Below are 27,680 nucleotides of genomic sequence, written 5' to 3'. Positions count from 1 at the left end.
CTGGGTAGTGAGAGCCCATCAGAGCGGCTGGGAAGGGTGACCCTGGAGCTGTCTTCTGGGGGATCCGTGCAAGATGGGGCGCTAACTCAAGACCCGGTGCTCCCGGCCACCGCCGCCACCCATCAACCAGTCTGATCTCCAGTCTTCAGGCTCTGAGTAGCTCCAGAGTCCAGGAGTGGGGTGTGGCTCGGGGCTTCAGGGTGGATGCCGAAGGCAGAGGGCGGCAGCAGCCCTGGACCCGCCCTGCAAAGGGTGCGGAACCACGGAGGAGCTGGGCCCCCCCACTTCCCCCAGGGAGAGGCCTCTCACTTACTGTGACTCCCCTCTTTGACTAACTTTCCACCCCTTTCATAAACCCATTACGTAAATCCAGCCAGATTTAAGATCTGACCCTACCTCCTTCTAAGAGGATTTAGGGTATTTTAAGATTAAAACCCGGAGCGAAATCAGACTTTTAAAGAGCTCGTCTGCTGCTCCAGCTCCTAATGGGAAAAATGCAATCGAAACTACCTGAGATGCCCTTTGTCCCCTCTGGATTGAAGAGATTGAAGCCTGATAATAGCCGAGCTGGTGAGTTTGCGGGGGACCAGGCAGGCTCACCACTGGCTGAGGAAGTTGAACGCGAGTACAGCTTCCTGGGAGGCGAATGGGTTGGGGTTGTTATAGTCAAAATGCACCTGTCTTTTGGCCCTGCAGGTCACTGTACCCCCCAAGCTCCAGCTGCAAACGTGGATGTTGGTAGAATGTTAGAACACTTGTGTGCAGTTACACATGGAGAAAAATGCAGCAACTACCTAAGTGCCTACTCTCCGGCTCCTGGATAAATAAATCACGTTGTTGTCATGCAGAGAAAAATAGCTCAATCTGGGGTGAACCAGTATGGATAGTGTCCTCCGTGGGAAAGTGTGGCAGACAGATGGAGATTTGCTTTTGAACTGTCTGTGACAGCGGCCTTTGGGGAGGGACCTGAAGGCCTGAGCCCCAGAGGGGAGGGGAAGATACACCCATCATTGTACTTTAACACTGTGTGGGGACTGCAGGTTCATTCTGCCCCCACCCCTCTCCCCCTTCCCGGGGGGCTGCAGCTTTCCGCATGGGAGCTGGTTCCAGTCCCGGCTGCTCCACTTCTGCTGTCAGGATCAAAACAGCCAATGCTCCTGGGAAAGCAGCGGAGGAGGCCCAAGTCCTTGGGCCCCTGCTACTTATATGGGAGACCCGGATGGAGTTCCAGGCTCCTGACTTCAGATAGGCCCAGCTCTGGCCATTGCAGCCATTTGGGGAGTGAACCAGCAGATGGAGGCCTCTCTCTCTCTCTTTAATTTTGCCTTTCAAATAAATAAATAAATAAATCTCTAAAAGAAAAACTGAACGTCTTGTTCTATGCATGTATGGATTACAAGATGAGTAAATAAACAAATATCTAATTATAAACTAAGTAATTAAATATCTAGTTACAAAATAAATACATGAAAAATACCTACCCCAGATAAAAATAAATGAGAAGGAGCTGGCACCATGGCGCACTAGGTTAATCCTCCGCCTGTGGCTCCAGCATCCCATATGGGCGCTGGTTCTAGTCCCGGCTTCCCCTCTTCCAATCCAGCTCTCTGCTATGGCCTGGGAAAGCAGTAGAAGATGGCCCAAGTCTTTGGGCCCCTGCACCCGCGTGGGAAACTGGGAAAAAGCACCTGGCTCCTGGCTTCGGATCAGCGCAGCTCTGGCCATTGCGGCCATTTGGGGAGTGAAGCAACAGAAGGAAGACCTTTCTCTCTGTCTCTTTTCCTCTCACTGTCTGTAACTCTACCTGTCAATTAAATAAAATATTAAAAAAAAATTGAGTAAACATCAACAAATGTAGCCTGAAAAAAAAAAACACAAAATGCATAGACAACTGATCTGAAATTCACCCCGGAAGAGCATAGTCTTGTGCATACCAGACCCTCAATTTGTAAGTAAGAATGATATCAACATCAATATAAATATCCTCACAATTAATACACATGAGTTCATGATCTTAGGGAGAAGCAAAGTAAATGCTTTCTGCTCTTGAACTGAACAGTTCTACGATGCTTGGGCAACACAGTCGACTGTCAGCTTACTATGTGGTAGCAAACAGGCTGGGCTGCATAGCTTGCATTTTCTGCCCTCGGAAAGTCCTCACGTTCCTCCAGAGTGATACCATTTCTGCTGAACCAACAGGCAATTAGCAGCTTCCCCCTTGCACCCCTGGGTGATGCCAGGCAAAGCACCCTCGCAGAAGGAGGAAAGGGAGCAGTAGGTGGGGTGTGTGTGTGTATGTGGAGCGTCCACTGGAGCAAGACGCCCGAGTGGCAGTGTGTCCTGGATGGATCTGCCTCCAGGGATGGAGTGGTTGACAGAACATGGCTGAACCTCAGTTGCCTAATCTCCTCTGTGGAATGGGGCTAAAGACCACACGCTGTCGCTTATGTCAACCCCAGCAAAAAGCAAGCAAGAGAGAAGCAAAGCCACGAGGTCGTAGGGCAGCGTCCTTGGGCATGTGTGGTAGCGACTGTCAGCAAAGCACCTGCCAGAACTGTGCCCTTGCGCAGAGGCCAATCCAGCCCACTTCTGCAAAGTTATTTGCCCGGCACCTGTCCGCCCAACCTTGGACTAACGTCACTTTGGTTGTTAACCATCGTGGTCCCAGATGACTATTTCAAAATATCTGATGTAATCCTCCTCATTCTTGCCTTCACAAACTTCCCTGGTCTCAATCTCTTTGAACACGCCCCTAGCTCACTGTGGCTTGTGTTCCCCTGTTGCAATGCTGTGCTAATCCCACAAAAACATCGTTCTTGGGAAAAATCTCTCTCTGGTTGTGTTTTTCAGTTGACAGATGTGTGGAGGTGATCTATGTGTTTTAAGCAGCTTTACTTATCCTCAGGGGGAAGACACAGTCTCTTTGCCAGGGGAAAGGTGTAACTTTGTGCGCACCTCCGGTCCTGGTAGTGCTGACAGACAGCGTGAACCATTTTTGGGCTGACCATTTCTGAAACAGAGCAACGCCTTCTAAAAGAGACAAAGAATGCACGCTGAGTGGCAGCTTTCACTGATGTGTGTGGTGCGCCCTCTGTGCCTCAGTTCTCCCATTGGCAAAGGGGCCAGACCACCATAGCTTAGTGTCGGGATGCTGGATTGGAAGCATAAAGCTCCCAGCACATAGTAGGCACTTTGAAAGCACCCAGGAAGCATTGGTTTCTCTCCCTTTCTTGAAGAGCTGGAAAAGACGAATGCTTCTGGGTCAATGACAGTTGTGCAGTTAACTTCCATGCAGTTAAAATGACTGTGCTTCCCGTGGGCTAGTGGAGAATGATCAGGCGTGTCCAGACCCGAGGGCGCTCTCTCCCTGGAAACAGGAGGCCGAGTCTGATGACTGGTAGCAGCTACGGATTGCATATTGTAGGTCATTGACGTTATTTTCCTGTTCCTACCCGTGACATAGGCGGTGAGGACTCCACGGGATTAATCTATACGTCCTTGATGAAACAGGATTTCTCTTCGCGGATTCTGAGTCCCAGGTTGTTCTGTCCTGGGACAGTCGTGTTGTACTGAGATGCATCTGGGAGCAAGTAACAGCCAACCTAACTGGAGCGGGCCAAACAGTGGGTTCAGCAGCCAACCTGCGGCATCCGAGATCCAGTTCCGTCCATCTTTCAGGTCAAACACCCTTAGCGCTGGCTTCACCCCAAGCTTCTAGCAAGACGGCTGCCGCAGAAGCAGGATTCCACTCAAATGCTGAAACATCCGAGGAAGCAAGCGGGACGTCACCATCACTTCCCAAACTTCCAGGTCAGGAGCGAGGAAGCTCTGCAGAGACTTCTCACGTCAAAGGAGCCAGAGCTGTAGGAGCCACACACCCCCTCCCAAGACAGTCATGGCAAAGAACACGCTTAGTTTGGGACCAAGCAGGCTCAACCTTGGCGCTATGGGGCTTTGGCTGGCTGCTGGCTGGCTGGCTGGTGTTTGCTGCCTGGCCACAGGTGAGTAGAGACAGACTCTAAGGTAGCTTCCTGCATTACACATAACCATTGTGTAATTCCCTCCCCTGGAGTGTGGACAGGACCTTTGCTTGCTTCTGAGCCACGCACTGCGTCAGAGGTGAGTGACTATCCCTCCTGCCACGCTGGTACGTCGTACAAGTTTCCACCTTGCTTGCCAACCCACTCTAGAATCTCTCTGTGCTGCCTTGAGGGGCGCTTCCAAGCTGGAAGGTCTCCATGGTGAGGAGAGGCTGCCTCTGGCCGTAGAAGCTAGGTATTTCCACCTCCAGCCCCCAGAGGGAACGAATTCTGCCAACAGCCCACGCGTGTTTGGGAGCAGATTCTTCCCCACCCAGCCTCCAGATGAGAATGCAGCCCTGCTCGCACCTTGATCGCAGCCTGGTGATTCCCAACGTGGTAAGTGCTGCCTGGATTCCTGGTGGACAGCAACCACGGGAAACACGCGTGTGTCACTCTCAGTTTTTTAATTTGTGCCAACTTGTTACGTGGTAGTGGGAAATACTGTCGGTAGCTTATTTGTTTGAATGAGGTTGAAAGCCAGTTAATTTTCTGAACAGTTCGTGCCAGTTTGAAAGAGAATAGCTTTGGAGAAATGAATTGGAAAGGAACTAGGAGGAATGGGACTTTCTGAAGGGCCTGGTAGCAGCAGATGCCAAATCATCCCAGGATACGAGGAGCCGCTCTGTGAAAAAGGAGGGAGCTCAAAGAGAACTTGAGTTTCCAGGAGCTCCAGGCCTGGACAAGGTGGAGCAGGACAGTGGGTGGGGAAGGCTGGGAGAGTGCAGACTGCAGGAGTTGCCCCGATTGTACCCTTCTCCTAAACCGTGAACAAATTCACAGAAGCTTCCTGGGAGTGCTTTGTGGGATGTCAACCCCGGAAGAGGCCCATCTGGGTGGAGCAGAGGCAGGAAGAGGCAGAGCCTGAGGCAGTGTCCTGGAGAACCAAACTCCCATGCCCATCTTCTCAGTCGGGCTGGCAGCATTAGCTACCGTAGCAGTCTACCAAGAGCTGAGCGGCTGCAGTTGCAAACTTTCTGGTTCCGCAGCTCTGGAGGCTGCAAATCTGAGGTCAAGGTGTCGGCAGGGTGGGCTCCTGCTGAAGTGTGGGAGCTAGAATCTGGGCCAGGCCTCAGCCCGGCTCCTGGGGCTTTATTGGCCCGTGGCTTTGGAAGCATCGCCTGCATCTCTGCCTTCATTTTCCACAGTGCTCTTCCTGCGTGGGTGTCCGCCTTTGAATTTCCCCTTCCGTTAAGGACACCGGTCATATTGGCTTAGACAGGGGCTGCTCCTCAGTGTGGCTGCAGCTTAGCTATTACATCTGGGTGAATCCTATTCCCAAAGGAGATCACATCCTCAGGTGTTGGAGGCTTGGACTTCAATTTATGAACTGGGGGTGGGAGATACGTTTTGACCCATAACATGGGAGTTGGCAGCAATCTCGGCTGGAACCAGATTTGTACCAGCTGCGAGATGGGAATGTTCAAGATAATTTTGGCTTTATTTGAAGAGGTTGGTAGGCCCTCAAATGATATCACCGTATGAAGAAACTTCCTAGGGTCTGCCTTAAATTTCACAAGCAAACCAGTATGCCTCGGCAGGTTGCTTTTCAAAGCTTTCTGCGAAATGACCAATATGCATCTCCCCAAGATTAGTGTCTCCTGCTGCCTTGTGGGCTTGCAAAGCCGTTGTGTAACAGTGACTCGTGCCTCACCGTACAGTGCCAAGGGGAAAGACACGGGAACTTCATTCTCTGTAGCGGAGGAAAAGGTCTTGCCGAAGAAGTCAGGACCGACAACTTCCCCAGGGACAAAGCTGGGTGCTCTGACACTTCCCAGGTGCCACCGTCAGATGCTGTGGCTCAAGGTTTCGTTCTCAGGGCTGAGAGCCTGTGGGTGTCCACCCACTCCTCTCCTAGCTGGACACTCGGCTACCAAGCCAACAGGTCTCGCTGCCTGCAATCACCAGGCTCCGTGTCCTTTGCAAAGCCCTTTTAAGTCCTTTCCTTGACTCTCCTCTGTGACAGCGCAGGTTAGCAAGTGTCATTTCAGTGGGACAGTGAGGCAGGGCTTGTTAAATTAGCAGCGATTTGATTCTGATCACATAGATGGAGAAGGAAGCAGTGTCTTTGGAGGTAGAAAGGGAAGCAGTGGAAAATACGCCCACTCTCTTCTACAAAAATAGCTGCCACACCGACTCATTCCTTCTCCATCTCTCTCTCTCCCTGTCTTCCACCTTCCCTCTCTCCCTTCCACTTAGCATATGTCAGACAATGGAGTCACAGAATGTTCACACTCTTTAATTCCAGAGAGTGAAACTGAGCCTCAGAGAGGTAAAGCAACTCGTCCAAAGGTACACACACAGCCTTGGCAGCACCAAAGTTGAATATGTGGGCATGTGAGAACTCACGTTGGTTTTTGCTATCAAGAAGAGTTTTCAAACTTGTTCTCTGCTCACCACCTGCCTTCTCCCAGGTAATGATCTGTCCAATAGAACGGGTTCTGAGTGAGCTTTTGAGATCTTAGCTTTTTTTTTTTGAGTATTTATTTATGTCTTTATTTTACAGGCAGAGTTACAGAGAGAGACAGAGACAGAGAGAGTCTTTCATCCACTGGGTCAGTCCCCAAATGGCCCGAGCTGAGCTGATCCGAAGCCAGCAGCCAAGAGCTTCCTCCAGGTCTCCCACGTGGGTGCCCAAGGACTCAAGCCATCTTCTGCTGTTTTCCCAGGGATATTAGCAGAGAGCTGGATTAGAAATGGAGCAGCCGGGACTTGAACCGGCATCCATGTGGGATGCTGGCACTGCAGGCTGTGGCTTTACCCGCTACACTGCAGCGCCAACTCCCCTTAGCTTTGTTTTATTGTTTGTTTCCTTCACTAGGACCAAGTTGATTCTCTAAGGGACAAGAACTTTTGCAGTCTGCCTGATGCAGACCTAGAAAAAAGACAGAGAAAGGGTCATTGGCAAGGAGGTTCATCACACACACACACACACACACACGCACACACACAACTCAAATAAACACAGCCACAGCAGCAGCTACAGAACCGCTGGGTTGGATGGCAAAAGCCAGGGTGGGTCTCACGCCGATTGCAGATTCTCTGGAGAAGTGGCCCAACCTCTGTGAAGCTGGACAGAAGCCACTCCGAGTCAACTACTAAAATCACATTACAAATTAGTTTTCCAAAAACTCCCAATCATGAGACCCAGACAGCAAAGCCAAGCCCAGCGCCCTGAGTCCTGGCCTGCTACGGGGCACGGGCTTCACGGAGGCAGTTCCGGTTCTGCGCTCTGTCCTGACGTCCCATTGCGCATGTCTACCTGCTACAGGTTAAGTCCGTGTCAGCGTGGCTCCCCTCCCCTGATCTGCCCTCCATCAGAACTTCTGTCTCGAAAGGATATGCACAACATGTCCTTACGCAATACTGTTGGAGTCAGTCCCCGCTTCGTGTGCCAGCTCTGCTGTTGCCAGCGTGTGATCTAACACACATTACTTAACCTCTCTGTGCTGTGCTAATGATGGTACTGTTCTCTCCATATCCGCGGCTTCCTCATCCATGGGGTCAATGACTCTGGATTGAAAATATTTGAAAAAAAAAGTAGTTTGTACTGAATGTGTAAAGATGTTTTTTCTTGGCATTATTTCCTAAACAATACAGTACATTATATTACATTAAAATGCATTTACAGGGGCTGGCGCTGTAGATTAAACCTCAGTCTGTGGCGCTGGCATCCCATAAGGGCACCAGTTCAAGTCCAGCTGCTCCACTTCCCATCCAGCTCTCTGCTATGGCCTGGGAAAGCAGTGGAAGATGGCCCAAGTGATTGGGCCCCTGTGCCCACATGGGAGACCTGGAGGAAGCTCCTGGCTCCCAGCTTCAGATCGGCACAGCCCTGGCCAGTGTGACCATTTGAAGAGTGAAACAGCAGAGGGAAGACCTCTCTTTCTCTCTCTCTCTCTGTAATTCTACCTATCAAATAAATAAATAAATAAATAAATAAAATCTTTAAAAATGCATTTACATTACATTATCACTTTATTACATTGCATTACATTATATTATTATTTATATTTTATTATTTATATTATATTATTATATGTATTGCCTTTACAGTGTAGTAGATAGTCAAGTTATGTAGAGATGACTTAAAGTACTTAGAAGCATATGCACAGATTCTAAGCAATTACTCCAGCATTTTGCAAAGGAATCTGAGCACCCTGGATTTGGGTATCACAGATGGTGGGAGAGAGGTGGAGCCCACCCCCCTTGAATGGTGAGGGACCACTGTGCCCACGCACTCATGGGTCATAGTGGATGGAGTGGTGTGATGCATGCAAAGAGCTTAGTGCAAAGCCTGCAAGATGCGGGTGCCCTGCTCAGCTCTGATTCCATCCCTCAAGGCCCCGGACAATGCTCTGGGCTCATGAAGGCAAAGGAATGTGCACTCCACCAGCATTTCAGAAGCTTCCTCATGCCTTCCCCCCAACACCGGGGGACTTCACAAAAATGCAGATTTCCAGGTTCCACCCCCAGAGAATCTGATTCAGCAGGTTTGGGCTGGGGTCCAGGCACGGCTGCGCTGTGTCCTGCATCCTCCATGGGACTCTGAGGGCCTGTGAGAGACGCTTCGCAAGATCCGCTGCTCCCGGCTGAATCGTAAGAGCAGCGTTGACGTCACATCCGCCTGCTTCCCTGTGGTCTCCCGAGGGGAGTCTCCAACAACGAAGTACTCCAGTGTGCGGGCCCCAGACTCAACAGTCACAATGCAACAGCACAGAGAGTTGGGAGCGGAAAGACCTGGGGCTTCGGTTTCAACCAGCACCTGCCGACATCCGCCGTCTTTCGGGTCAGGCCCAGCAGAGCCGCTTTTCTCCCCCCCAAAGAATCCCAAAGCGGAGAACTTTGTGCTCACTCTCCTAAGTTTAAATAGTGGGAAATAATTGACGACTGATCTACGTCACACACGTGGGCCCGAGCAGCCCTGGGGCTGCTCCCACCTTGCCACCTGCAGGACGAAGAGACCAGAGACCCGAGAATGGAGGGGAGCTGTGCAGGCCGCACAGCCAGGGGCGTCTGGGAGCCCAGCAAGGGGCTCTGCCATTTGCTCTGTGCTTTTCAGAGCTCTTTCCAAAGGTGCGGAGATGCAGGGCAATCTCTGCTTCTAGAAGCTTCCACGGGCTTCCTCCCAGCAGGCCTCCAGGTTTTCTGAACAAAGCTCCCTGCAGCAGCTGGAGATGGCCAGGGCAGAGGCAGAACCTAGAGCTGGCCTGACTCACTCTCTCTCTCTCTCTCTCCTCCCTCTCTCTCCGCCACTTTCCCCTTTGATGTCTTGAAGTTCCAGTGCTGGCGCCCGGTGAGGCAACAGCACCCGGCTGCCTGCTCCAGCAGCCTCCTGACACCGGAACAGTTCTTGGCAGGGTTTTCTGGGGACTTCAAAGGCAGAGAATCGCCCTGGGACAGCTTTGCGAAGGCGCCTTCCCGGTGTGAACAGCAGTGAGGGGAGAAGGTAGATCAAAGTGGAATCGACCTTTGGGTACAGGGACAAGGACGAGCGGGGCTTATGCTTTGCTGAGTGGAGGACGAGAGTCTGGGGTCAGAACCTCCTGCTTTGCACCTGTTCCCCTCTTGCTGTAACCGGGAGCCTGGATCTGCTTGGCAGGACTGACCAAGTGTTTCCCACGTGTCTTCTGAGCCCACGGCCTCCTCTTTGGCTTTCTTGGGCTTCCCCAGGCACAGCCATGCACCAGAGGATGAGAAACCTCTCTGGTTGACCTGCTGGGAGCCGGGACTGCATGAAGGCAGGGCAGCCAGCCAGGGGCTGATAAATCTCTTCCTCTTGGGAAGTGCCAGGCAGTGCCTCGCAAGGGGAAGCGAGCTGTGGCTGGCACATAATGGCGTATGGCCCGGTGCTTGGGCCTGGCTCCTGTGGCCCCTGCTGTAGCCAGGCTGTCTGGAGAAGCTTCCCGGCAGGCATCGGCACTGGTTCACCGCTGAAATGCCTGCAACAGCAGGTGCTGGACCAGGGCTGACCCAGGGAATGGGGAACGGGATCCGGGTCTCCCACGTGAATGGCAGGACTCAAATTCCTGAGCCATCAGTTGCTACCTCCCAGGGTCTGCAGACAAGCCGGGAGCAGGAGCCAGAGCTAGGACTTGAAACCAGACACTCTGACGCGGAATGCAGAGGTTCCTACTGGTGTCCCAAATAGCCGCCCTGAGATTCCATCTCCTTTTAATGTGCCTTTTCCACCTGAGCGAGCTACACTTTGCAAAGCCCCATCGTATGACTCTGTTGTACGAGGGTCTGAGGGTTTAGACATCAATTCTCTGTAGCTCTGCTGCTTGCTTCAAGTTTTTTCTCTTTTACAATCAACTGCCAATTTCCATGCGCTGTTGGTAGTTTCCTTGTCTGAGAATGTCTCTGGCTTTCTTTTAAAAATCTTACTGAGGGACTTGTGCTGTGGTGCAACCAGTTAAAGCCCCGGCTTGCAGCACTGGCATCCATATGGATGCCGGTTCAAGTCCCGGCTGCTCCACTTCCCATTCAGGTCTCTGCTATGGCCTGGGAAAGCCGTGGAAGATGGCCCAAGTCTTTGGGCCCCTGTACCTGCAAGGGAGACCCGGAAGAAGCTCCTGGCTCCTGGCTTCAGATCAGCTCAGCTCTGGCCGTTGTAGCCATTTGGGGAGTGAATGAGAAATGGAAGACTGCTCTCTCTCTCTCTCTCTCTCTCTCTCTCTCTTTCTGGCTCTACCTCTCTCTGTAACTCTTTCAAATAAATAAAATAAATCTTTAAAAAAATCTACTGAACACAAGCAGAGTTTTCTCAGTCATTGAGGGAAGGATGATGGCCCCATTTTACAGATGAGGAAAATAAAGCTCAGACAAGCAAACTGATCTGCCCTGGGCTACATATCTGGAGTTCAGAACAATTGTTCACTCAACAAATGGTTTTTGAGCGGCATCATTGTCCTTTCCAGACACAATCGTCACTAGACAGGAGGAAAAGAAGTGCTTGAAGTCCTGCCTTTGTGGTGCCTTCACCCAGATTGTGCTAAGTCATTTAAGGGAAGAACCAGGGTGCTGTAGACAGCATCAGGTGGATTGGCTTCAGATCGTGGGGCAGGGAGGCCTCCAGAGGAGCCCACGTTGTTAGACCGGAAGGAGGAGTAAGAGCGGGGAAGGTCAGATCCGTTGTGGGGCGGTTCCGGCGGAGGCAGCCGCACGCGCAAAGGCCCCGCGGGAGCCGCTCTGCTGGTGCTGTTTTAGGACGAGACCGAAAACCAGCAGGGCTGGTGCGTGGCGATGGAGCGGTCAGTGTGACCAGCGGGCGAGGCGGGGCGGGGCACGCGGGACCTCAAGGACCACTCGCGGATTCTCCGTGCGGTCCGAATGCAGTGGGGAGACCTGCCGGCTGCTTTGTCTTAGCCGTTTTGTGGAAGGCTTTGGGACACCGGTGGAGCTCAGCAGGGAAACAAATCCAGCCTCTAGCAGTGTTTTCACTTTTTGAAGAATAGCGTTGGTAGCAATAAAGGCTGACATTTACTGAATGTGTACTATTTGTGAGAGAGAGAGAGAGAGAGAGAAGATAGAGAGAGATATCAGCTGCTTTATTCCCCAAATGGCTTTAACTCCTTATATTAGAAAGTAATAAATATCTAAGGTTGATGACCTAAGGGGCAGCATTAAGAAAATAGGGGAAAAAAGGCAAAGTAAACAAAAAATACATTTAGAAAGGGAAATAATAACAATAAGAGTAGAAATAAATGAATTACGAAAGAGAGACAGTAGAGAAAATTAGTAAAGCCAAAACCTCGCTCTTAAGGAGTAATCATGTAGACTGACAAATCTCTGAACCTAGACTAATTTTTAAAAATGGCCAATCACCAATATTAAAAGTGAAAAGAAATGGTCACCACTGATCCTACACATACTGATCATAAGAAAATCCCACGAATATCCATGTGCAGACAAACAGAAGATGAAGGGGACAGATACCATGAAAAATAAAACTTACCAAAATTGACCCAAGAAATAGAATACCTAAATATCCTTATGACCATTACATAAATTAAACTGGTTATCAAGGGGCTGGTGTAGGGGATAAAGCTGCTGCCTGTAGTGCTGGCATCCCATATGGGCTCTGGTTCAAGTCCCAGCTGCTTCACTTCCAATCCAGCTCTCTGCTATGACCTGTGGAAAATGGCCCAAGTCCTTGGGCCTTTGCACCCACGTGGGAGACTGGGAGGAGGCTCCTGGCTTTGGATTGGCGCAGCTCCAGCCGTTGAAGACCTCTCTTTCTCTGCCTCTCTGCCTCTGCCTTTCAGATAAAATAATTAAAAAAATAAAAATAAGCTGGCTACCAAAAATTTTCCCCAAAAGAAAACTCCAGGTCCAAATGGTTTCACTGGTGAATTCTATAAAGTATACAACACAGATATTAGACAAATATTTTCAAAACAGAGAAGGAGGAATCACTGCCCAATTGTTGTGTAAGTTTAGTATGTCCTTACTATCAAAATATCAAATGCTATTTAAAAAATGAAAATTACAGCTCAATATTCCTTACAAGTCTAAGCACAAAAATCCTTAAAATCTGGGATCAGCAGTGTGGTGTAGCAGGTAAAGCTGCTGCCTGCTATGCTGGCGTCCCGTATGGGTGCTGGTTCGAGTCCTGGTTGCTCCACTTCCAATCCAGCTCTCTGCTGCGGCCTGGGAAGACAGTGGAAGATGGCCCAAGATGAAGCTCCTGATTCCTGGCTTAGGCCTGGCCCAGTGCTGGCCATTGTTGCCATCTGAGGAGTGAACCAGCAGATGGAAGATTAATAGCTCTCTCCCTTTCTTTCTGTAACTCTTTAAAAGTAAATAAATAAATAAATCTTTTTTTTAATCAACTTGAACCCAATAATATATGAAGCAGATAATACATAAAATGGATAATATATTATGATGAAGTACAGTTTATAACAAAACGAGTGTGGTTTAATATTTGAAAATCAATCTGGCTGGCGCCACTGCTCACTTGGCTAATCCTCCACCTGCGGTGCCGGCACCCCGGGTTCTAGTCCCGGTCTGGGCGCTGGATTCTGTCCCAGTTGCCCCTCTTCCAGGCCAGCTCTCTGCTGTGGCCCGGGAAGGCAGTGGAGGACGGCCCAAGTGCTTGGGCCCTGCACCCACATGGGAGACCAGGAGAAGCACCTGGCTCCTGGCTTCAGATCGGCACAGCGCACCCCGGCCATGGGGGTCATTTGGGGGGTGAACCAGTGGAAGGAAGACCTTTCTCTCTGTCTCTCTCTCACTGTCCACTCTGCCTGTCCAAAAAAAAAAAAAAAAGAAAATCAATCTGACAATGGAATTCAACAAAGTAACAAAGGAGAACAAAACACAAAACAGGATTATTTCAGTAGACTTCAGACATGTATTTGAAAACAAAATTCTGCCTATTTAAAACTAAAACTCTCAGCAAATTAGGAGTAATGGGGAACTTCCTCAAACTGCTTTAAGGTCATCTACAAAAATGAAGAAACAAATCATTACATTGGTGAAAGATTGGGAGGCAGACAAGGTCAGAAGCCTGCTTCCGCCCCTGCTTGCCTTATTATTCTGGAGGATCTAGCCATTGCAGTAAGCCAAGAGAAACAAGCAGAAGGCGTGGGGGCAGCACTGTGGGGCAGTGGGTTGAGATGCTGTCTGGACACCCGTATCCCACACAGGCGCCGGTTCAAGTCCTGGCTGTTCTGCTTCTGATCCAGCTCCCTGCCAATGGCCTGAGAAAGCAGCAGTAGAAGGCCCAAGTGCTTGGGCCCCTGCACCCGCAGGGAAGATCCAGAGGAAGCTCCTGGCTCCTGGCTTTGCCCTGGCTCAGTCCTGGCTGAGTGGTGGCCTCTCTCTCTATAACTCTGCCTTTCAAATAAGGAAATAAATAAAATTTCTAAAAAGAGAAATATTAAGGCATAATATTTGAAAAAGAAGAAATAAGCCTACGTCTTCAATCATGTAGCTTGACAAATCTCTGAACCTAGACTAACTTTAAAAAAAAGACCAATCACCAATATCAAAAGTGAAGAAGAAATGATTGCAGGTGCAATGATGATTTATGTAGAAAACCTAAAGGAGTCTAAAGAAACAATTACTAGAATTAATGAATGAATTTAGCAATACAAGAATATCAAATTAATACACAAAATTAATTGCACGTACTCTAACATCAATTCATTGATGAAATCAAGGAAGCAAATTCATGTATAGAGTAGCACCAGAAACTATTGAGGACAGGTGTTTGGAATGGTGACTTAAGTGCCTGCATTCCATGGTATCTGGGGTCAAGTCCTGGCTCCATTTCTGATTCCAGCTTCCCGCTGATGCGCACACTGGGAGGCAGAAATGATGGCGCAGGTGCTTAGGTCCCTGCCACCCTCATGAGAAAACCATATTGAATCCCTGGCTCCTGGCTTCAGCCTGGCTCAGCCCTGGCCGTTGCAGGCATCAGGGAGTGAATCAGTGGATGGGAGGTCTTGCTTTGCCTTTCTGCCTTCCGTATAAAATTCTATACACATATATAGAATTTAAAAATCTTAAATACTTAGTAAGAAATCTAACAGAAGACATCTAGGACTTTGACACTGAGAGCTGCAAAAACATTACTGAGGGAAATCCAGAAGAACCTAAATAAATGGCAAAATAAGTCGTGTTCCTGGCGAGACGACTCCGTGTCATTGCGATGACACCTCAAGGCCGTCCTAATAAAAATTACAGAAAGTTTTCCCGTGGAAATTGACAAACTTAGTCTAATCTTTCTGTTGGAAGGCAAAGCGTCTAGAACAACAAGAACAAACTTTTCAAAAGAAAAACAACCTGGAGAAGGTACCCTACCTTCATTCAAGACCTACTGAAAAGCTCCAGCAATCGAGAGATCTGGCATTAGTGAAAATATAAACATGTAGATCATTGGAGCAGATTAGAGAGACCATAAATAGACCCACATGTCTTTGGTCAATTGTTTTGACACATGTGCCAAAGCAATTTTGTGGGAAACCAGAAGTCTTTTCAACAAATGGTGCTAGATTTCCTTGTTAGTAAAATAAATGAGTATTGACACCAAAACCACGGCAGACAGAAAAATAGTCTCAACGTGGATTTTAGGCTCCCACGTAGGACTAGAAACTCTGAGTTCTGAAGGAATCCGTAGGACAGTACGCAGACACGGGGCCAGCAAAGTCAATAGCAAGCACAAAGCATAAACAAGAAAATCGACAGTCTTCAACAACAGGAAGAATCGTCTGTGTTTTGGAAGGATACCATTCAGGAAGCGAAAAGGCAAGCATACCCAGGGAGAAAATGTTTGCAAAGAGGGGATTGTGGACTCTCAATGTGTCTGGAAGCTGCAGAATTGGATTCAAATCTGCCCTCCATCACTTACTAGCTGGGTGACTGGCAGGTTGTCTCTCTGCATCAATTTTCCACCTCCGAGTATCCCAGACACTTCAGAGGGTGTGGCTTGAAACAACTCCATTTATTCGCTTTGCATAGAATTTTGCAGGACACGGCATCAGGGACGTATGGCCTGCAGGACGTAGCAGCAGGGACAGTGCTCCCCTGAAGGCTGAGGGCTCCACTTTCCAGCCAGGTGGCTGCTGCTCTTACCTGAGAACGCTCGCACAGTTGTAGACCAAGGCCTCTCTCCCTCTCCACATCCATCTGTCCATGCATTGCTCTTCCGGGCTTCCTGACAACCTGAAGCCTGCATGCCGACAGCCTAACACTGCCGAGAACCAGGCGGAAGCTGTCTCTCCCAGGTCACCTTGCGTCTGTGTAGCCTCCATCCTCTAGCAACGCCTTTCCCCTTATGCACCCTCTGCCAGCGGTGCTAGACTCTGTTCCCTTGAAGCTCTGCATGTTCCTGTATCAATGTGTTTCATCTGTGGTGCCTTCTGCTTGGAACACTCGCCCCGGGCCACAGATCTGCAGGGGGCTGCCTCCTTCTCTTCCCAGCCTGCCAGTTTCTGCCAATGCCATCACTGCACAGACGCTTCCCTGCCACCTCTTCCCTCCCCCCAACCCCCCGAGCCTCACCAGTGCCTCAGGCAGAACTTGGGGCAGCGAGGGAGTTGTACATCACCCCACTGTTCAACACAGAAGCTGCCAACCATAAGGCTACTGAGTCCTTGAAATTCAGCAGGTGTGACTGCAGAGTGGCATGTCCAGTTGTATTTCCTTTTTCTTTTTTAAAAAAAGATTTATTTATTTATTTGAAAGTCAGAGTTACACAGAGAGAGGAGAGGCAGAGAGAGAGAGAGAGAGAGAGAGAGGTCTTCTATCCACTGGCTCACACCCCAATTGGCCACAATGGCCAGAGCTGCGCCAATCCAAAGCCAGGAGCCAGGAGCTTCTTCCAGGCCTCCCATGTGGGTGCAGGGGCCCAAGGATTTGGACCATCTTGTACTGCTTTCCCAGTCAGTAGCAGAGAGCTGGATCGGAAGAGGAGCAGCCGGGTCTCAAACCAGCAGCCATGTGGGATGCTGGTGCTTCAGGCCAAGGCTTTAACCTGCTGTGCCATAGCGTCGGCCCCTGTATTTCCTTTTGATCAACTTAAAATTAGAGGTAAATAGCTAGATGTAGCTAGTTGTTATCATGTCGGGGAGGTTGGGGCTATCCTATGAATATTACCCCATTTAATTTTCTTCACAGCAGTTATCATGCTTAGAATTAGTTATCTGATTGGCTTACTTTAAAAATGAAGTTGTGTGGGCTGGCATGGTACGGCAGATCAAGCAGCAAACCTTCAATACCAGCATTCTATATCAGAGCACTATGGTTCATGTCTTGGCTATGCTGCTTCTGATCTAGCTCCCTACTATGCACCAGGGAAAGCAGTGGGTGATGGCCAAAGTACTTGGGCTGTGTTACCCACAGGGGCGATCAGGATGAAGCTCCTGGCTCCAGGCTTTGCTCTGGCCTAGCTGTGGCTGTTGCAGGCATTTGGGACACAAATCAGTGTATGAAAGTTTCCCCCCACCCTCCTTCTCTCTGTCACTCTGCTTTTCAAATAAATAAAATGAAAAAATGTATTGTGGTACGAACAGATAGCAGGAGATGCTTGCATTTATTTTAAATTAAGAAAACACCAAAATATATTTAAAATCTATTATAATTTTATTTGAAAGTCAGAGACAGACAGAAATCTTCCATCTGCTGATACACTCACCAAATTCCTGTAACAGCTAGGACTGGGCGAGGTCAAAGCCAGGAGTCAAGAACCCCATCTAGGTCTCCCATAAAGGTGGCAGGGACCCAAACACTTGAGCCATCATCTGCTTCCTCCCAGTGTGCACATTAGCAGGACACTGGGCCAGAAGCAGAGGAGCTGGGACTTGAACCAGGCACTCTGACATGGGGTATGGAAGTCTTCAGTTGCTGTGTCAAGTGCCTGCCCCTGTACAGATTTTTAGGAGGTACAATACAGTATCGTTACCTATAGATATCTCATCCACCTGTGTATTTTCAGTCTTTTATTATGACCCCCCGTCTAGAGTAATGGCTAACATCTTGTCAGATCCGCTTTTCTCTTCAGTGGGACGAGACAGCTGTTGTACACATGGTGGCTGTAGTGAATCACGGTGTGTTGTGAGCTTGGAGATCACTGAGAGTGGACTTAACTGTTCTACACATGTGAAAATAAGTGTGTGAGGTAATGAATATGTTAATTGGCTTGATTTAACAATTCTATGGTGTCTACATAAATCAAAATGTCATTATGCACACCATAAATGCATACTACTTTATTTGTCTATTAAAATGCAAAATAAAAACTGAATTTTCTACATGGGCATATATGAAGGAACTTTGACACGGTTGTAAGAAAATGGAATTAAAAGATAAGTATATTTTAGTGCAAAATAGTTTGAATGCATGTATTTTTTAAAGATTTATTTATTTATTTGAATGACAGAGTTACAGAGAGGCAGAGAGAGAGAGAGAGAGAGAGAGTCTTCCATCCACTGGTTCACTCCCCAAATGGCTGCAACAGCTGGAGCTGCGCTGATCTGAAGCCAGGAGCCAGGAGCCTCTTCCAGGTCTTCCCATGCAAGTGCAGGAGCCCAGGGACTTGGGCCATCTTCTACTGCTATCCCAGGCCATAGCAGAGAGCTAGACCTGAACCTGGGACTCGAACCAGCACCCATATGGGATACCAGCACTGCAGGTGATGGCCTTACCCACTCTACCATAGTGCTGGCCCCATGCATGTTTGTGGCTGAAAGATTTGAGTTAGTGGCAGGCATTACTTCAGTTCACTCCTAAGTGTGCCGCAGCTCACCTCCTGGGGACAAGGACGTTATTCCACACTGACATCATCACACTCGAGGATCATACCACTGACACGCTTCTGTCATCTAATACTGATATAACGTGGTTATCTCAAGCACAGTCCATATTCTGCTTTCTCCTGTTGTCCCAACACTGTCTTCCGTGGGCGATTGGTCTCCTGCTCTGAGATGCGGTCCAGAATCACCCGGTGCTTATCCTACCTCCTTCCTTCCTCTTTCGTGTTCTGGGTTTTGAAGAGAACAGTCGCGGGAGGACTAGCCCTCCGTTTGGATTGTTTGCTTGTTTCCCCACGGTTTGATCCGGGCTGTGGGTTTTTGGCAGGAGTCCTGCGTGGCGATGTGGTGTTCTTCTCAGTGCCGGATAGCAGGAGACGCCGGATGCCAGCTGGTCCCGTCCTCGAGGCGCCTCCCTTTGCTCACCTGCTAAGGCAGCAGTCTCCCGAGCGCCTCCTGTGAAGCTGCTCTTTTCTCCCTCTTGGCCTGACCTGCTGGGAGCTCTTGTGTAACTAACATGCAGCAAATACCTTCTTGGCAAATTTTCTTGCCAAAAATGTTCATGGATAACTCTACCTGAAGCAATTATTGCACGATGATTTTTTTCTCCTTATTTCCTTCTATATATTATTAGTTGCATTCTATTGTAAAGAGCATCTTTCCTTCCCCAGTCTCTATGTGTGTGTTTGTTCAAACCACTAGGAACTCATGGATTCATTCAACATATTTTAATCTGTTACTGACGCTATTAATTTTGATGCTACAGTTGATGCAGATTACACCCATAGGAGCTCCGTTAAGCAGGTGTGATCCATCCCCAAAGTCTGAGCTCTTCTTCATCCTCTGGCACAAGAAGATGCACTAGGCTTACCTTATTTACTTAAGTGTTTACTATCTATCTTTCTCCCTCTGGAAGATAAACTGTTCTCTCGTCACCACTGTGCTTAACACTTAAATCCTGTGGTACAAATTGGCTGAGAGAAATCCTGGAAATCTATTTATAAAACTAATAAAAATCATCTTGTATAAACAAACAGGAAGGTTCCAGTTCCATGAACTTGTTTTATGTTTTTTAAAGATTTATTTATTTAGGGCCGGCGCCGCGGCTCACTAGGCTAATCCTCCGCCTTGCGGTGCCAGCACACCGGGTTCTAGTCCCGGTCGGGGTGCCGGATTCTGTCCTGGTTGCCCCTCTTCCAGGCCAGCTCTCTGCTGTGGCCAGGGAGTGCAGTGGAGGATGGCCCAGGTGCTTGGGCCCTGCACCCCATGGGAGACCAGGAGAAACACCTGGCTCCTGCCTTTGGATCAGTGCGGTGCGGCGGCCGCAGCACGCTGGCCGCAGCGGCCATTGGAAGGTGAACCAACGGCAAAGGAAGACCTTTCTGTCTCTCTCTCTCTCACTGCCTGTTAAAAAAATAAATAAATAAAAGATTTATTTATCTATTTACTTGAAAGTCAGAGTTACACACAGAGAGAGAGAGAGAGGTCGAGAGAGAGAGAGAGGTCTTCTATCCACTGGTTCACTCCCAATTGGCCACAATGACTGAACCTGTGCCTATCCAAAGCCAGGAGCCTCCTCCAGGTCTCCCATGAAGGTGCAGGGGCCCAAGGACTTGGGCCATCTTCTGCTGCTTTCCCAGGTCATAGCAGAGAGCTGGACTGGAAGTGGAGCAGCTGGAACTCCAACCGGAGCCCATATGGGATGCCGACACTGCAGGCAGTGGCTTTATGCCATAGTGCCATCCCCTGTTTTATTTTTAAGTTTATTTATTTGAGAAGGGGAGAGAGAGGTGAGAGAGAGCAAGAAAGAGAGCACTCTTGTCTGCTGGGCCACTTTCCCAATGGCTGTGATGCCATTGACTATGCCAAGCTGATCCTGGGAGCAGGGAATTCAGCCCAGGTCTCCCCCGTGGGTGGTGAGAACTCAGATACTTGAACCCTACCTGTATCATTCCAGGGTGTTTATCAGCAGACACTAGAATCAGGAGTGGAGCTGGGACTTGAACCCAAGCATTCCAATGCGGGATGAGGCATCTCAACTGTCAACTTAACCATTAGCCCAAATGTGCACCGCAAATTCCACGCATCTTGTAGCCGTTCAGTAGTCACAGGAAGTTTAGCCCCAGCCAGGCAGTTCAAGTGTTCAAAACCTGGGGTCGTGGAGGTGCACTTTCCTGACTTCCTCTCAGAACTTCGTTATCTCCCAATTATGAACCTTGCACAAGTCACTTTTGACAGCCTTTTCTTACTTATTTGAAAATCATAGGGACAGATGTGTCCCTGTGTGTGAGAGAGAGAGAGAGAGAGAAAGGTCTTCCATCTGCTGATTTACCTCCAAATGGCCTCAGGAGCTTCTTCCTGGCCTACCACGTAGGTATAGGGACCCAAGCACTAGGGCCATCTTCTGCTGCTTTCCCAGGCCATTAGCAGGGAGCTGGATCAGAAGAGGAGCAGCCAGGACTCACATGGGATGCCAGCGTTGCAGGTGGAGGATTAACCTACTACACCACCGCACCAGCTCCTGATTTTCAGTTTCATCACTAATGTTTCTAGTTCAAAGGGTGCTTAGCACAGTGCCTGACATAAGGTAGATGAGCAGTACATAGTGCCTGTTAGTTACACACATTTCTCATCTAATCCTGCAAGCAGCGCTGTGAGACACTCGCATTTGTAGATGAGGACCCGAAGTTCAGAATGGTTAAGTTAAATAAATGCCCATGGCCACCCAGAGAGAATGGTGAGGAACCCCAGGGGTGATCCAATGGAGACACTTTACAGGGAGTAGCGAAGCATGAGCCACGGGGCCTAGGGGTGTGTGTCGGGGGCCCGTTTTTCCCTGGCTTGGCTGTGCGACCCTGTCTCACCTGGTTAGGCAAGGGAAGCCACTGCCCACTGTGCATGGAGAAATCATCAATGCTAGGCAAAAGGGCGGCAGCCATGTTTACTGCCTGGAACTCACCGGTGACACCAAAGACCAAATGATGCTAACAGGCGAAGGCAGCGGGACAGTGGCCACAAGCAAGAATATGAACTTGACCTGGGTGGCAGATGTTGGCTGAGTTACCAAACCTCTCTGGGTCTCAGACCCCTCATCTGTAAAACCCCTGGTGCTCCCATTTGCTGCTCCCCAGGAATTCATATGGTTAGCCCCTTTCTCTCCGTCATGTCTCTGTGCAAACTCACCCTCACCATTCCATTTCTTCTTTCACTGTTCCATTCCATGCCCACCCCCACCCACCCCAGTGTGGACTTGTCATTACTTATTTGTATTGTACACTGGCCTTCTCATCTCACTAGAATGCCATCTCCACCGATGCGGGGACTTGGGTCTGTCCTTTCAGCACTGCGAAAGTGCTGGCTCCTAAAGATTGCTGTTGTCCCTGTAAACAAATCACCCCCCGGTGCTAACTTGCAGGAAATGCTCAAAACAAAATCAGTGCTAACTTGCAGGAAATGCTCAAAACAAAACTGTGTTATCAAGGCCCATATTCCACTCCCTCTGGAATGTAATCACACTTCAGATTCCTGCCATTTTTATTTTCAGCCTATGGCCTCCCAGCAGGGCCAGGATTTCTCCCTCCATGCACCTCGCCTCCTGACCTTCCATGGGAGGTTCCCCGGGCCAGCGGCACCTGTAGAATTTGAGCTACAGCCCAGGCTGATTGGATCTGCTCTGTTCAACACTCCCGGGGGACTCCTGTGCTGACTCAGACCCCTTGGGTCTTTTCTGGAATGTCTCTCTTTTCCAGCTCTGCATGGGAGGACCCCCCCCCCCCCCCCCCGCCAGCTTCTACCTGGATTTAAAGTTCTTTGCTTTGCAAGTTGGAGCAACTCCTCCTTCCTCAAAACCCCTCTTAACTTTTTTTTTTTTTTTTTTTTTTTGCTTCTGTGGCTCTGCAGGAATGTGTCACCTCCCTTCTGTGTCAGTCTCCTATCTTATCTCCTCCAGCCCCGCTTCATTAAAGGGTAAGCTTTGTGAGGGCAAGGCCTTATCCCATTGATCTCCAGATCCTGCTGCCTTCCCCAGCTTAACTTGATGAGGATCTGTCCGGGCAGCAAATGAATTACTTCATGTGTTTGTCTCCTTTGTTATTCTTGGCATCTGAAGACACTTCACACACAGCATTGCTTTCCTGCCTTTTTAGTTCTTGAGTTGCAGGCTTCTAGAGGCAAGGGTGTCTGTCTTAGATCTTACCATGGCCTAGTGCTTAAACTAGCTTTTTATTTTTTTTTAAAAGATTTATTTTATTCATTTGAAAGGCAGAGTTACAGAGAGAGGTAGAGTTAGAGAGGTCTTCCATCCGCTGGTTCACTCCCCAGATGGCCGCAAGGGCCGGAGCTGCACTAATCTGAAGCCAGGAGCCAGGAGCCAGGAGCTTTTTCTGGGTCTCCCATGTGGGTGCAGGGACCCGAGGACTTGGGCCATCTTCTACTGCTTTCCCAGGCCATAGCAGAGAGCTGGATTGGAAGAGGAGCAGCCAGGACTCAAACTGGCTACCATATGGGATGCCGGCATTTTAGGCCAGGGCTTTAACTCTCTGCACCACAGCGCCGGCCCCTAAACTGACTTTTCTTTCATTCAGCAAACACCCAGATGAAGTCAGAGAAATAAATATGATGTGACAAAATTCCTGTAAATAAAGTTCACAGTCACGTAGAAGAGACAGATCCCCTACCGCAACTAACAGGGGTCTCCACTGAGTCCTGGTCCACATCGGAGACAAACAGCTAAACGCACAGCCTCAGGAGTGACAGGTCTGTAACTCATCACACTGCAGCATTCCACGCAGCAGCCTATAAAACCTTTCTGCTGTCCAGCATTGGGGCGCAGCGAGTTAAGCCACCGCCTGTGATGCTGGCATCCTATATACAGGTTAGAGTGGATTTTACGAAAGGAACTCTGCATTACTCCCCATGTAGGATCTCTGTCCTTAATGTGCTGTGCTGTGTGAATTAACGGGATAGCTAGTACTCAAATAGTACTTTATATTTTGTGTATCTGTGTGAGTGCAGTCTGTTGAAATCTTAACTTAGTATATACTAAGTTGATCTTCTGTATATAAAGATAATTGAAAATGAATCTTGATGAAGAATGGGATGGGAGAGGGAGTGGGAGATGGGATGGTTGTGGGTGGGAGGGAGGTTATGGGGGGAAAAGCCACTATAATCCAAAAGCTGTACTTTCAAAATTTGTATTTATTAAATAAAAGTTAAAAAAAAAAAGAACTCTGCGAATGGCCTCCCACCCAAAATTAGAAGCTGCTGTCCAGAGATCTGGGTTTCCAGTTCCTTCTCCCAAGTTCTCAGTTTCACCAGGAACCCCATTGTAGTTACCATCCATTCGGCAAGACCAGCCTCATCAGCGGGGACCTGGATTGTCATCCCTGGGGACTAGGGGTTTTAGTTTTTAGTGTTTATTTTTTTTAAGATTTATTTATTTATTTGAAAGAGAAGGAACATTAGTAGGGACCTGATGGAAAGTGGAGCAGCTGGGACTCAAACTGGAGTACATATGGGATGCAGGCACTGCAGGTGGTGGCTTTACCGGCTATACCAACATGCTGCTTCCAGCCAGGGTCTTTTTTTGTTGTTGTGGTTCCCCAGGGTCTTCAATTTTAAGACTCGTATTATACATGAGGCCAGCCCTGTGGTGAGTCCTGACTGCTCCACTTCCAATCCAGCTCCCTGCTGATGGCATGGGAAAGCAGCTGAAGGAGGCCCTGCGCCTGCGTGGGAGACCCAGAGGAAGCTCCTGGCTCCTGGCTTTGGGTCGGCCCAGCTCCAGCCATTGTGGCCGTTTTGGGAGTGGACCAGCAAATGGAAGACCTCTCTCTCTCTCTCTTCCTCTCAAATAAATAAATACATCTTTTTTAAAAAAGACTCTTATACCTGCCAAGGAAATTACAAAGAATGAATGCATTGGGAAGGCAAGCAGGGCACACGAAATTGCACATTAACAGCAGCAAAGGCCAAAGACCTACTTTCTTTTTTTTTTTTTTTTAAATTTATTTGACATTTAGAGTTAGACAGTGAGAGAGAGAGAGAGAGAGAGAGAGAGAGAGAGAGAAAGGTCTTCCTTCCATTAGTTCACTCCCCAAATGGCTGCTGTGGCCGGAACTACACCGATCTGAAGCCAGGGGCCAGGTGCACTTGGGCCATCCTCCATTGTCCTCCTGGGCCACAGCAGAGAGCTGGACTGGAAGAGGAATAACTGGGACTAGAACCCGGTGTCCATATGGGATGCCAGTGCTGCAGGCGGAGGATTAACCAAGTGAGCCACGGCGCCGGCCCCAAAAGACCTACTTTCAAAAGTGCCTGAATATTCATGTTAACTGAAATAAGTCAGGCACATAAAGACAGCTATTCCAAGTCCTTAAATGCGGAAGTTAAAATCTTCGATCTCGTAGAAGTAGAGAGTGGAATAGTGATTACCAGGGCCTGGGAATGGTGTGTGGCGAGGGAAAGATGGAGAAAGGATGGCTCATGGGTGCAGGGTATGTGTGGGGGGGCAGGAGGATTAGCTTCTGATATTCCACAGCACAATAAGGTGATTCTGCCTTCTACAAAGAGATCAAGAAACTCCACAACAACAAATCAAACAACCCACTCAAGAGATGGGCCAAGGACCTCAATAGACATTTTTCAAAAGAGGAAATCCAAATGGCCAATAGACACATGAATCAGGATCACTAACCATCAGGGAAATGCAAATCAAAACCACAATGAGGTTTCACCTCACCCCTGTTAGAATGGCTCACATACAGAAATCTACCAACAACAGATGCTGGCGAGGATGTGGGGAAAGAGGGACACTAACCCACTGTTGGTGGGAATGCAAACTGATTAAGCCACTATGGAAGTCAGTCTGGAGATTCCTCAGAAACCTGAATACAACCCAGCCATCCCATTCCTTGGAATTTACCCAAAGGAAATTAAATTGGCAAACCAAAAAGCTGTCTGCACCTTAATGTTTATTGCAGCTCAATTCACAATAGCTAAGACCTGGAATCAACCCAAGTGCCCATCAACAGTAGACTGGATAAAGAAATTATGGGACATGTACTCTACAAAATACTATACAGCAGTCAAAAATAATGAAATACGGTCATTTGCAACAAGATGGAGGAATCTGGAAAACATCATGCTGAGTGAAATAAGCCAGTCCCAGTGGGACAAATATCATATGTTCTCCCTGATCGGTGACAAATAACCAAGCACCAAAAAGGAAACCTGTTTAAGTGAAATGGACACTAATAGAAACAGTGACTTGATCAGCCCTTGTCCTGACTGTTGATGTACAACTTAATACTTTATCCCTTTTAGTAATTTTTTTTGTTCTACTTAATACTATTGGTTGAACTCTGTAATTAACACACAATTATTCTTAGGTGTTTAAATTTAACTTAAAAGTGATCTCTGTTAAATATAAGAGTGGGAATAAGAGAGGGAGGAGATGTACAATTTGGGACATGCTCAAGCTGACTCGCCCCAAATGGTGGAGTTAGAAATGTGCCAGGGGATTCCAATACAATCCCATCAAGGTGGCATGTACCAATACCATCTCACTAGTCCAAGTGATCAATTTCAGTTCACAATTGATGACACTGATAGGTCTAAGAGTCAAAGGGATCACATAAACAAGACTAGTGTCTGCTAATACTAACTGATAGAATAAAAAAGGGAGAGAACGGGCCAATATGGGAAGTGGGATACACAGCAGACTCATAGAATGGCAGATGTCCTAAACAGCACTCTGGCCTCAGAATCAGCCCTTAAGGCACTTGGATCTGGCTGAAGAGCCCATGAGAGTATTTTAGACATGGAAAGCCAAGACACTCTGGAAAACCAAAACCAAAACCCAAACAAAACCTAAATCAAAGATCTCTGTGAGTGAGATCCCAGTAGAAAAAAATGGGCCATCAAAGAAGGAGGAACCTTTCTCTGAAGGGAGGCATGAACCTCCACCTTGACTATGACCTTGTCTAAATAAGATCGAAGTCAACAAACTCAAAAGGCTTCCATAGCCTTGGCAACTCATGACAAGAGCCTAGGGAGATTACTGATGCCATAAACAAGAGTGTCAATTTGTTAAGTCAACAACAGGAGTCACTGTGCACTTACTCCTCATGTAGGATCTCTGTCCTTAATGTGTTGTCCAGTGTGAATTAATGCTATAACTAGTACTCAAACAGTATTTTACACTTTATGTTCTGTGTGGGTGCAAACTGTTTGAAATCTTTACTTAATGTATACTAAATTGATCTTCTGTATATAAAGATAATTGAAAATGAATCTTGATGTGAATGGAATGGGAGAGGGAGCGGGAGTTGGGAGGGTTGCGGGTAGGAGGGAAGTTATGGGGGGGAAAAGCCATTGTAACCCATAAGGTGTACTTTGGAAATTTATATTTGCTAAATAAAAGTTAAAAAAAAAGTGATTCTGCTTGAAACAGTTACCTGAATGTTTCAAAGCTAATAGAGGTAATTTTGAACGTTCCCAGCACGAGGAAAGGATCTGTGTGTGGGATGATGGCTCTCTCTGCTATCTGATCCTTACACATTGAAGTGCAGCACTGTAGCCCATTAATATGCACAATATGACATGCTGATCAAACGTAAAAGATAAAAGAACAAATGAACAAAAATGGGCGTGGTCTTTGGCAAGTCCAAAAACCAAGGCTTTGGGGCTGGAAATCGCTTCCTGGGCATAAACGTCTGGACGTGATGAGCTAGAACAAGATAGTGCCCCGTGGGGAGTGCTCACCCCCTGCTGACGGTTAGGAAGGGGCTTAAAGGAATGAAGTAGTGAAGTGTGCTCCACGAGGTGTCCTAGGCATGGCTGAAATGACCTGAACAGAAGAGATGTGTTAGCTTTTCTCAAAACAAGGTCAGCCAACTCTGGAAGAAATGACGAAGCGTCAGGATGTCCAAAAGGTTGAATGTGTAAATCAACTCTGCACAGCAGGTTCATTGCCAAGTGTGAGGGCTGGAGACGTAGCAGAACCAGATTTGGAAGCAGCAGCTCCAATTTTGTTTGGCCAAATTTGCCAAGTATAATAGGCTATGAGCCCTTATGGGTGTTCCCAAGTAATTATACTTAATTGTTTGTGCAAATCGGAGGATCTATCAGCTACAAGCCCAATTAATTAAATGCAGACACACAAGTCAGATTGGGAAGGAAGGAGGAGGGTTGGGTTCACTTCAAAATGAAGCCTGTGTTATTTTACTTTGCTTCGAAAACACCACAGGAGAACACACCTAATAACAGTAGTTGTATGAAATCTTGCATCAGGATACCATAGGGGCTATCTACAAGGAAGTCCCAAGCCCATCAGAGCCCTGAG

At 48.3% G+C, this 27,680-nt stretch overlaps 1 long non-coding RNA gene across 2 annotated transcripts in view; it reads left to right on the top strand.

Annotated features, from left to right (window-relative positions):
• The first annotated feature begins 6,252 nt into the window (after window positions 1–6,252).
• LOC127490559 (uncharacterized) overlaps window positions 6,253–27,680 on the top strand; it is a 54,554-nt gene continuing 33,126 nt past the window's right edge. For both annotated transcript variants that reach the window (XR_011389908.1, XR_011389907.1), the window contains exon 1: window positions 6,253–6,493. This is a non-coding gene — a long non-coding RNA (uncharacterized lncRNA). The remainder of the gene's footprint in view (window positions 6,494–27,680) is intronic.

This window comes from Oryctolagus cuniculus, chromosome 6, assembly GCF_964237555.1.
Source record: "Oryctolagus cuniculus chromosome 6, mOryCun1.1, whole genome shotgun sequence".
Taxonomy (NCBI): domain Eukaryota; kingdom Metazoa; phylum Chordata; class Mammalia; order Lagomorpha; family Leporidae; genus Oryctolagus; species Oryctolagus cuniculus.
The sequence above is the reverse complement of the archived record's forward strand: the minus strand, read 5'-3'. Positions and strand labels throughout refer to the sequence as shown.